Source organism: Ruditapes philippinarum, unplaced genomic scaffold (genome assembly GCF_026571515.1).
Source record: "Ruditapes philippinarum isolate M1 unplaced genomic scaffold, ASM2657151v2 ctg33_1_1_1_1, whole genome shotgun sequence".
Lineage (NCBI taxonomy): Eukaryota > Metazoa > Mollusca > Bivalvia > Venerida > Veneridae > Ruditapes > Ruditapes philippinarum.
This window is the reverse complement of record NW_026864681.1, coordinates 714,560-724,397: the sequence shown is the minus strand read 5'-3', so window position 1 is coordinate 724,397 and position 9,838 is coordinate 714,560.

Sequence of the window (9,838 nt, the reverse complement as noted above, 5' to 3'; positions counted from 1 at the left end):
AATAAAGCATATTATTACATCAAACTAAATATTAAAAGTTCATTCCAATAGTCACCTATTGTAAACACATATTGTAATGCTAGATGGATGGGTAAAAAAACATAAGGTGCCTGGTTTTAATAAAATGTTGTGATGAAATATTTCTTATTTCCCAATGCCAATAAACCATCCATCAAATTATTTATTGAGGTATAAATAAATTATGATACTGGTACTTTATTTACATCGCTACGTACTCTTGGTATTTATTATTCTATAATCTATCCATCAATGTACAAAACTTGTCATATTTATGAATGGAAGATAGGCGCTTAAATGTATCGTCTGATAAGAATACTTGAGATGGAACCAATTGCTTTACATTTCCCGGTAATTAAGAACGCTCGTGAAATTGTTGCGGGGGTGTTTAACGTTTAATGGAATGAGTTGTTAATGTGTAGTAATGATTACATATATTACTTAGGGTATTACTGAAACTGTTAACAAAATTGCTGAATAATATAAAGAAAGTGATGAAAACAAATATACATGTCAAGATACTGCGGTTTGATTTAATATTCTCTGACTAGTTTATGTATATACAATGTGATCCGAACTTCGGAAAGTTATAGTTTCTTCTCTCGAAATTGTATATTGTTTGGCCCAACTCATGGAATTCTGTCTTAATAAAGTCACACACATTCTGTGTATTTATTGTACGCCGCTTGTCTTGGAACGGTAGCGATTTATGCATTAAGAGTTTACTGAACACATCTGTGGATGTTTCAAAATTAGTCATTAAATATAGTGAAATAATGAATTTCGTTGAGTCGGGGGCGTATAAAGTAGCGCGCACGAAATAATTGCAGCATGTGCAATATTTTAATGGAATCAAATCTGCAGCATTTTATACCCCCGTTATGAAGTTCAACGTATGTTCCTTATTTTCGCCGTAAAAGTGCATTTGTACGCATTTCAAAACATTTCATATTTACTGGTTTTAGTTAGAGTTATCACATGATTTTTATCTTACAACAATTATCTTTCTTGTTTAACTTCTCATAATGCTATTTAAGAATGAAGAAAACATAAAGGCTTATATAATGTTTTACACTTTTTCTCATTATCGTGCCTTACTAAAACGAAACACTTTTTTCTTCTCTTTTTGTTCCAACACATAATTTCATCAAATATTTCTTATCAATTTTAAATACATTCACAACTAAATGTATTCCATATACATTATCTAGAACATGTTTGCATGCTGTTTAAACATTACTTATTTTAGCTCAAATGTGAAAAAAGCTTGTAGCATATTTTTTTAACTAGTTTCCCGTTCGCTTTCTGGAATGAACCAGTGCTGCTAGTGCCATTTGATAAAGCATGGTTGACACAGGTAGTGCTCGAACCTACATATACATTGTATAGTCCCTGGTTTGAGACGGAGACACTTGATCAATAGGTCATCGAATTTATGATGATTCATGAGGGTTTGTTAAAAAAGATCTGATTCAACTTATAATTTGTAATAACATGTTAAAGGATGTGGGTCGATAGCACTTAATTTATTTCTGTGTAAAATGTAAAACAAATATCTGTTAATAATTGGTTCATATGTAAAACAAATGTCTGTTAACCATTGGTTCATATGTAAATCAAATGTCTGTTAATAATTGGTTCATATGTAAATCAGTTGGTTCATATGTAAAACAAATGTCTGTTAACCTAAAACAAATGTCTGTTAACCATTGGTTTATATGTTAATCAAATGTATGTTAACCATTGGTTCATATGTAAAACAAATGTCTGTTAACCCTTGGTTCATATGTACATCAGTTGGTTCATTTGTAAAACAAATGTCTGTTAACCTTTGGTTCATATGAAAAACAAACGTCTGTTAACCTTTGGTTTATATGTAAGTCAAATGTCCGTTAATCATATGTTAATTTATAAATTAATCAAAATGTTCGTTAAACATTGGTTCATGTAGAAAAATGATAGACGGAGAAGTTTTACACGTAAATTAAACGATTTTATGATATTTTTGAAAATATGAACAGAACAAAATATTTTTTTCAAAAACAAGAATGTGCTAAGTTATAATGTTTTGAAAGGTTAAATTGTAGTAAATAACGGTTGTTTACTTTTTTCAGTCAACATACCTTCTTTAAACAGATCACTATAAAGATAAAACACATGTTTGTACCCGTTTCTTGACAAAAATAAAAGCAAAATTCCGTATGCTTGTAACACTATTACCTTAATTATTATTGCATATACAAACAAATTATCCCAAATATCTCCAGTAAACAATAGTAAGATATTGGCATCACGCTAAGATCGCACCTAAGGACAAAGATATAATAACAACAGAAATTACTCCACCAATTTGTTTAAAGTTTGTCTTTATAACTCTGTTGCTTTAGAAAACAAACACGTGAGGCGAACTCTGAAGAAATGTTATTGGAATTTGATTTCCACCTGCATGCGCGTATTTCTGGATTACAAGAATAATCTAGGGATTAACATTTTACGCTTCTAGTACACCACAAGTGCGGTATGCGGGTTAATTGGTGCTGGTGTTTACTAGTTCATCTACCTGGTACTATTGTTGAGTTCTTAGAAACTATGTCTGGTATTTCAAGAATTTCTTGTGTACTAATTTTATTGTCACGATCCTGGGAGTTTTCGGTAACACGGAGCAAGTTTCTGTTTGTTGTGGCTCATTAACTTTTAGCTTTAAAGACGTATATAATGACCTTTCACAGGTTTGTTTTTTTTACTTACAGAATCAAACATAAAATGTTCTTCTTTTATGTACAACCCCAATAACGTTCCCATATACATTTGATGAAATATTTTCTTTGTAGTTATCCATACTACTTAAAACAAATTGAGTGATTAAAGGATCATTATGGTGCGTTTGCGACCAGCATGGATCCAGATCAGCCTGCGCATCCGCGCAGTCTGATCAGGATCCATGTTGTTCGCTTACAAACTCTATAACAAGTAGAGAAACTGAGAGCGAACAACATGGATTCTGATCAGACTGCGCGGATGCGCAGGCTAGTCTGGATCCATGCTGGTCGCAAATGCACTATGTTTGTTTTGTCGTGACACGGCTCAATTATGTCATAAAACATGTTTTGAGGTTTGTTATTTCGTTGGCAAATTAACATTTGTACATAATTCTGTGTCAGTGCATGGTTTAAAGTAATATCTTAACTTAACATCCTAATTATTACTTTTTGGTCTGTTAAAGGAGCATGCTTCCTAATTCGATCATTTTTTCCTTCAAATAAAAATTGTTCATGCGACAAATAAATAGCAAGCGCATGTTCGCTATATTTGGTTCTAATCTGTTACAACAGGCGCATGGTCGCTGCATATGGTTCCAATTTGTTACAACAGGCGCATGATCGCTGCATCGGGTCTAATCTGTTACAACAAGCGCATGGTCGCTAAATCTGGTTCTAATTTGCTATAACAGGAGCATGGTCGCTGCATCCGGTCTAATCTGTTATAACAGGAGCATGGTCGCTGCATCTGGTCTAATCTGTTACAACAGGAGCATGGTCGCTGCATCCGGTCTAATCTGTTTATAACAGGAGCATGGTCGCTGTATTCTGGTCTATATTGTTTGCAACTGCGAAATGGTCGCTGCAATCTTGTGTAATCATACTGGCGCAAATGGTCGCTGCATCTGGTCTAATCTGTTACAACCTAGCGCATGGTCGCTGCATCTGGTCCCCTAATTCTGTAACAACGGGCGCATGGTCCTGCATCTGGTCTTATCTGTAAACAACAGGCGCATGGTCGCTTGGGCCATCTGGTCTAATCTGTTACAACATGAGAAGGTCGCTGCACCTGGTCTAATTGTTACAAACTGGCGCAATGGTCGCTGCACTGGTCTTATCTGTTACAACGGGCGCATGGTCCGCTGCATCTGGTCTTATCTGTTACACAGGCGCATGGTCCGCTGCATCTGTTCTTATCTGTTACAACAGTTGCATGGTAGCTGCATCTGGTCTAATCTTGTTACAACTGGCGCATGGTCGCTGCATCTGGTCTAATCTGTTACAACAGGCGCATGGTCGCTGCATCTGGTCTAATCTGTAACAACAGGCGCATAGTCGCTGCATCTGGTCTAATCTGTTACAACAGGAGCATGGTCGCTGCATCTGGTCTAATCTGTAACAACAGGGCGCTATGGTTCGCTGCATCTGGTCTAATGGTCTATCTGTAACTGGTCTAATGTGTTACAGGCGCATGTCGCTGCATCTGTCCTAATCTGTTACAACATGCGCATGGTCGCTGCATCTGGTCTAATCTGTAACAACAGACGCATGGTCGCTGCATCTGGTCTAATCTGTTACAACATGGCAGCATGGTGGTCGCTGCATCTGGTCTAATATCTGTTACAACAGGCGCATGGTCGCTGCAGCATGTACAACAGTCGCGCTGCATGGTCTAATCTGTTACAACTGTAGCATGGATCGCTGCATCTGTTAATCAACAGGCATGGCATGTAACAACAGTGGTCGCTGCATCAGGTCTAATTGTTACAACAGGAGCATGGTCTCTGCATCTCGTCTAATCTGTTACAAACAGGAGCATGTCGCTGCATCTCAACAGGAGCCTGGTCTCGTCTAATCTGGTACAACAGGAGCATGGTCGCTGCATCTGGTCTTATCTGTTACAACAGGAGCATGGTCGCTGCATCTCGTCTAATCTGTAACAACTGTAGCATGGTCGCTGCATCTGGTCTAATCTGTTACAACAGGAGCATGCTCGCTGCATCAGGTCTAATATGTTACAACAGGAGCATGGTCGCTGCATCTCGTCTAATCTGTAACAACTTTAGCCTGGTCGCTGCATCTGGTCTAATCTGTTACAACAGGCGCATGGTCGCTGCATCTGGTCTAATCTGTTACAACAGGCGCATGATCGCTGCATCTCGTCTAATCTGTTACAACAGGCGCATGCTCGCTGCATCAGGTCTAATATGTTACAACAGGAGCATGGTCGCTGCAATTCGTCTAATCTGTAACAACTTTTAGCATGGTCGCTGCATCTGGTCTAATCTGTTACAACAGGCGCATGGTCGCTGCATCTGGTCTAATCTGTTACAACAGGCGCATGATCGCTGCATCTCGTCTAATCTGTTACAACAGGCGCATGTCGCTGCATCTGGTCTAATCTGTTACAACAGGAGCATGGTCGCCTCATCTCGTCTAATCTGGTACAACAGGAGCATGGTCGCTGCATCTGGTCTTATCTGTTACAACAGGAGCATGGTCGCTGCATATCGTTTAATCTGTATCAACTGTAGCATGGTCGCTGCATCTGGTCTAATCTGTAACAACAGGAGCATGGTCGCTGCATCTGGTCTAATCTGTAACAACAGGCGCATAGTCGCTGCATCTGGTCTAATCTGTTACAACATGAGCATGGTCGCTGCATCAGGTCTAATCTTGTTACAACAGGAGCATGGTCGCTGCATCTGGTCTAATCTGCTACAACAGGAGCATGGTCGCTGCATCTGGTCTAATCTGTTACAACATGAGCATGGTCGCTGCATCTGGTCTAATCTGTAACAACAGGAGCATTGTCGCTGCATCTCGTCTAATCTGTAACAACAGGAGCATGGTCGCTGCATCTGGTCTAATCTGGTACAACAGGCGCATTGTCGCTGCATCTCGTCTAATCTGTTACAACAGGAGCATGGTCGCTGCATCTGGTCTAATCTGTTACAACAGGCGCATGGTCGCTGCATCTGGTCTAATCTGTTACAACAGGAGCATGGTCGCTGCATCTGGTCTTATCTGTAGCAACAGGAGCATGGTCGCTGCATCTGGTCTAATCTGTTACAACAGGAGCAAGGTCGCTACATCTGGTCTAATCTGTTACAACAGGCGCATGGTCGCTTAATCTGGTTTCTATCTATTTCAACAAGTGCATGGTCGTTAATTCTTGTTCTTATCTGTCACAACAGGAGCATGTCCACTACGCCTGGCTCTCATCTGTAATAAATTAATTATTATCACCACATTTGTCTTATCTGAAACAACAGAAGCATGCTCATTTCATTTTGCTTACTTGTAATAAACGATGCGTTGTTGCTACATTTGCGTTTTCTGTAATAACAAGAACATATTTTCTATATCAGAAACACAGAAGCGAAATCGCTACATTTGGGTTATCTGTAATAAACACATGGTTGTCTGGTTTATCTGTTAAAACAATCCTAATATATATGAGACCTATCTGTTTTAACAATAATTATATAGTTGCTACAGCTGGTTATCTTAAACAAACAGACTGTATATTCTAGTGACAACATAGATGCACCCATCATTTATAACGTGTGTTCAAAGCACTTTTCTGCTAGAGAAAGTATGGTTACCAGTGATAAGTAATAGAAAGAGCACCGAAACACGAGGCTATCTGATTTGTACGAGGGGGCGTAGCCCCCGAGTATAAATCAGATTGCCTAGTGTTTTGGTGTTCTTTCTCTTTTGTATCATAGTCAAACATAAAAACACGTTCCCTGTTGTCACAATTTTAAACCCCGGGAAAAAGTAACCAATGATCGAGCATCTGAATATGATATTTCTGCCGCTTTCCCTTTCTATGCCGTCACAATATGTAAACCCCAGCAAAAATGAGCCAATCAACGGGCATGATCTGGAGTGCGGGTAACTGATACCTGCACTCCAGTTACCGCACTGTGCATATGTATACGATTTAACTCTGACACTTTTTCAACGGAAAGGTCCCCAAACTATGATACAATTGAAATATGGACTTCAAATGTAATAACTTAAATACAGATTGTTATATCTGTTATATGTAATAACTTGCATGCAGATGAATGCATCCGTTTAAAAAATGTATGTGTTATACCTAACATACAGATGATTGAATTATTCTATATGTAATAACTTAAATACAGATGATTGAATCCGTCTATATGTAATAACTTACATACAGATGATTTCATTCGTTCATCAGTAAAAACTTAAATAAAGATGTCTGAATCCGTCTTTATGTTATAACTTAAATAAAAATGATTGAATTCGTCTACATGTAAAATCTTAAATGCCGATGATTGATACGTTCATTGTAATTGTAAAAAAGTAATTTGAAACATATAAACGGGAAATAATAGACTTAATTTTTAATGGGCAAGATTTGTCAGCCAGTTTATCTGCCGGCTTTATGAACAACGCCATGGCTTTTCTCGAAATAGTGAAAATTACTTACTCATTATTGGTTTTACAGCGGTTATTTTTTTCAAAATTGTGAAAATTTGCCGATGATTGGCTGTCTGAAAGGTCACGAGAAGTTGACCTCCTATTGGTGCCCGTAAGATCCTAATATGTAGCGTTTATTAGAAGCCGATTTTAATAAGATTGGAACTGTAGCTACTAATATCATGTAGCCTTCAATGTTATACTAGTACCAATCATGTCATTACATGGCCTGGTATATTATAAACGATAAAACAATGCGCATATAATTAAATTAAATAGAATTTATGAGATCATAGGTTGCGAAGCTCTGTTTTGAAAAGGCGAACACAATAATGAGCAGGCAACATACCCTGGGTTATTCACTAAGTACACCGTATTCATGACGAACTTTTGGAACCACCTGTAAAAATTCGATTCTGCAAGAAAAAAATGAAACAATCAACGAAATAATTCTAATCGATGTTCAACCGAACAGTTAGAACCGTATTTGTTATGAAACAATAATGCTCGCCTGCATCCGTGCACAAGTACTGCTATCGTTATGTTTTTATCTTAATCCATGGCACGGAATATCGGAGAATAATTATTTCATTACCTGTTAATCAAAAAGTTCATAACAAAATGATGATAGTTGTAAGTTAATGAGATTCAACAAACAGAAGATCGTTCCTGTTAGCGAAAAGGCCCATGATCGTGACAATAAAATCAATACGCGAGAAATTCTTGGAATACCAGGAATATCATTTTAGCACCGAACAAAAGAAACAGGTAGTTGTTATAGATAAAAACATACCTATAGAACTAGCACCAATTAACCCGCATACCGCACTTGTGGTGTACTAGAAGCGTAAAATGTTAATCCCTAGATTATTGTTATAATCCAGAAATACGCGCATGCAGGTGGAAATCAAATTCCAATAACATTGGGCTGAAGAAAGAACGCATGCCTGGAGTTTGTAATGATATCTCTATATAAATAACCACAAAGGCAAAAAATAATAATTGTTATAAACAACATGTTTTGGACTATACGTTTGAAGATATCAAAGCATTGTAGCAGAAATTTTGAATTGTTATGGTAAATATGACATATTTTGTTGTTTGTGGAAACAGGATGATTCCTCACAGAAAATAAATGATGAAAATGAAAGACTCAGTTTAGTGTAGTTTATAAGTAAATCGAAAGTTGATCATCTCACACACTCCCAAAAACCAGCTTAAGTGGCATTATGCCCATCAAAGGATATATAGTAAATGAACATGAAAATGATATAAGTCAAAATAAGTTTACATTTTGCCATAATTCCTTTCAGGTTCGTTATTTACTTAGCATGAATGAAAAATAATTCATTTGGCCCAAAGAGCGTGCTTTCTGTAAATTATCTATAACGATCAATTTAGAGAAAAAAAAGAATGGGGCTGTCTTTTTATATATAAGGCAGATTTATAAAATGTTATCTTTAACTTATAACCAATATCAATTGTTGGTTAATCACTCAACAACCAGCAACAATTGCTGTTGTGACTGTCAAAACTTTGTAAAAGGGTAGATCGCAATTCAAGATAATTTAAGGGAGAAAATCGGTAACTTTGTTCATATTTGATGCTATTAATACAACCTCGATTATTCGAATTGCTGAGTACTGAACATTAACTTCAATTAATCGATGGGTTCGAATAATCGAAATTCGAACCATTTAACGTTGGTCATGCGCAAATCTTAGAAAAATACAAATGTTGAAAATGATACTGGTTAATTACTACGTTAGCGTATGTTCAATCTTAAAGTTTGTTTATATTCGGTGCTTTATTACATACAAACGTTGAAAATATTACTTGTTAATTATTACGTAAGCGTATGTTCAATTGTAAAGTTTGTTTATATTCGGTACTATTACTACACACATATGTTGAAAATATTACTGGTTAATTACTACGTAAGCGTATGTTTAATCGTAAGTTTGTATATATTCGGTGCTATTACTACATGCAGATGATGAAAATGATATTTGTTAATAAGACGTTAGTGTATGTTCAATCGTAAAGTTTGTTTATATTCGGTGCTACTTCTATGATTAAAATGACACTGGTTAATTACTACGTCAACGTTTGTTCAATCGTAAAGTTTGTTTATATTCGATGCCATTACTACATACAGATGATTAAAATGACACTGGTTAATAACTACGTTAAAGTATGTTCAATCGTAAAGTTTGTTTATATTCGGTACTATTACAACATACAGATGATTAAAATGACACTGGTTAATAACTACGTTAGCATATGTTCAATCGTAAAGTTTGTTTATATTCGGTGCTACTACTACATACAGATGTTGAAAATAATACTGGTTAATAACTACGTTAATGTATGTTCAATCGTAAAGTTTGTTTATATTCGGTGCTTTTACTACATACAGATGATGAAAATGATACTGGTTGATTACTACGTTAACGTATGTTCAACCGTAAAGTTTGTTCATATTCGGTGCTTTTACTACATACAGATGATGAAAATGATACTGGTAAATTACTACGTTAATGTACAATGTATGTTCAATCGTAAAGTTTGTTCATATTCGGTGCTTTTACTACATACAGATG